The sequence below is a fragment of the Penaeus chinensis genome, chromosome 15 (assembly GCF_019202785.1).
Source record: "Penaeus chinensis breed Huanghai No. 1 chromosome 15, ASM1920278v2, whole genome shotgun sequence".
Taxonomy (NCBI): domain Eukaryota; kingdom Metazoa; phylum Arthropoda; class Malacostraca; order Decapoda; family Penaeidae; genus Penaeus; species Penaeus chinensis.
Window position 1 is genome coordinate 8,158,022 of NC_061833.1, and position 2,500 is coordinate 8,160,521.

Sequence of the window (2,500 nt, forward strand, 5' to 3'; positions counted from 1 at the left end):
TTCTTCTTCTTCTTCTTCTTCTCCCCCTCCTCCTCCTCCTCCTCCTCCTCCTCCTCCTCCTCCTCCTCCTCCTCCTCCTCCTCCTCCTCCTCCTCCTCCTCCTCCTCCTCCTCCTCCTCTTCCTCCGCCTCTTTCTCTTCCATCTTCTTTTACTGCCTCTTCTTCTGTTTTCACATTAACAAGCACCTTTTTTTCCTTCGCTAACCCTTTTGCTTTATCATAATTTCCTTTTATCTCCTTCTTTGTTCATTATCTTCACTTCGAAACACTTCTTTTGCCTTTCTTCCTCCTCTTCGTCTCCATCCTCGTGATCCGCCCTCCCCCCCCCCCCCCTCCCCGCCCCCTCCTCCCACGTCTGTCCCCTTTTTGTTATCTCTATCTATCTTGAAAACACAAAAACAATGGGCAGCAAATAAGTATAGGTGAGTTGTCTCCCGCACCCCAACCACTGCCTCCCCTCCCCCTCCCCCTCCCCCTCTCTCCCATCCCTCCCCTCTCCCTCTCTCCCATCCCTCCCCCTCCCCCTCCCTCCCCTCCCCCTCTCTCCCCTCCCTCCCCTCCCTCTCTCTATCCTCCCTCCCCTTCCCCTCTCTCCCTCCCTCCCCTCCCCCTGCCTCCCTTACCCCTCCACCTCGCCTTAAGCTCTCTGTCTCCCCTTTCCTCATTCCTCTTCTCCTTACTTATTCTTCAGTCCTTACCTTCGTCCCTTCTCCATCCCCCACTTTCTTCCCCTCCTCCTCCTCCTCCTCATTGCCATTCCTTCCGCTTCCCCTATCCTTCCCCTACAACCTAGCCCTTCCCTATCCCCCGTTTCTTTCACCTTTCCTCCCCCCATCTTTTTATCCTTCTCCCTTGCCTATCCCCATTCCATATCCTGGTTTCATGTCTATTCTTCCTATACGCATCCCCATCACCTGTCCAGCCACTCCCCATAACCCCCCCCCCCTCCCCTCCCCTACCCGCCTTCCTTCATCCCCTTCTCATCTCCTGCCTCCTCCTCCCCCTTCCTTCATTTCCCCTCACCTTTCCTTCACCTCCTCCTCCTCCTTCCTTCACCTCTTCCCCCTTCCTTCCCCTTCTTCTCCGTTTCTTTCCTCTCCCTCATATCCCCACCTTCTTCCCCTTCTCCACCTCCTCCCCCACCTCCCCCACCTCCTTCCCCACCTCCTTCACCCCCCTCCCCCACCTCCTTCACCCCCCTCCCCCACCTCCTTCACCCCCTCCCCCACCTCCTTCCCCCCCTCCCCCACCTCCTTCACCCCCTTCCCCCACCTCCTTGTCCCCCTTCACCCCCTCCTTCACCCCCTCCTTCCCCCCCCTCCTTGTCCGAAACACAGGGGCTTGACGTGACGGGCGTCGATGGTCGAGATTAGCCAGGTGACGGTAGGCCGCGTTATCTGTGACCCGCCGCTACTGTGTCAAGGGAGGGGGGGGGGGGGGTGCAGGGGAGAGGCCGTCGGTCGAAGATGGAAGGGAGAGATGTTGTAATAAGACAAAGGAGAGAGGGAGGGAGGGAGAGGGAGAGAGGGAGAGAGGGAGGGAGGGAGAGAGGGAGAGAGGAATTGAGGGATAGAGGGATAGAGTAATAAAGAGTGAGAGAGAGATATAGAGAGAGAGATAGATAGAGAGATAGATAGATAGATAGATAGATAGAGAGAGAGAGAGAGAGAGAGAGAGAGAGAGAGAGAGAGAGAGAGAGAGAGAGAGAGAGAGAGAGAGAGAGAGAGAGAGAGGGGTGGGGGTAGTGGAGAGTAACGGATTTTTTTTTTTTCCGTAACTGCAAATGTTAATACCCTTCCCAAAATTCATACATTTTCACTGTTTATCCAAACGACTTTCGAGATTTGAATCTTTGAATCCTCCTAGATAATAACCTTTTTTTTCGATCATATTAGATTGATATGTCGGGGGCAGCGAAGTGTTACAAAACTTGAACCAACGAGCCCCCCACCCCTTCCCCCCTTCTCTCTCTCTCTCTCTCTCTCTCTCTCTCTCTCTCTCTCTCTCTCTCTCTCTCTCCCTCTCTCTCTCTCTCTCTCTCTCTCTCTCTCTCTCTCTCTGTCTCTCTCTCTCTCTCTCTCTCTCTCTCTCTCTCTCTCTCTCTCTCTCTCTCTCTCTCTCTCTCTCTCTCTCCGTCCGCCTTTCAGCACATTGTTAGATAAGCTACGACGAGAAGTGACGACTCAGGCGACAACTCACTGTGACATCAACACCTGTCGGTCAAGAGGAACTCACACCTGCACAACACGTCTTTATGCAGCTCTAACTAACACCTGTATTCTTGATTTCGTTCGTTCCTACAGTCCCTATTTACACGAGACGGACGCCCCCGACTCTGTTCTCCTTTTTGCTCTCGCGTCCAGTAATCTTAAAAATCACATTGACCTCAAAGCAGACCATGCGTTCTATCTGCGCTCTCCCTCGATATATACATCGGTAATGAGGATTGTCAATTCGTGTTTGACAATCCCTCTCGATGGGTCGCGGATGCCAGATGCAG

General features: G+C 53.6%; 1 protein-coding gene across 1 annotated transcript in view; it reads left to right on the plus strand.

Annotated features, from left to right (window-relative positions):
• LOC125032826 (LIM/homeobox protein Lhx9-like) overlaps positions 1-2,500 on the plus strand; it is an 80,903-nt gene that overhangs the window by 30,843 nt on the left and 47,560 nt on the right. The window lies entirely within an intron of this gene.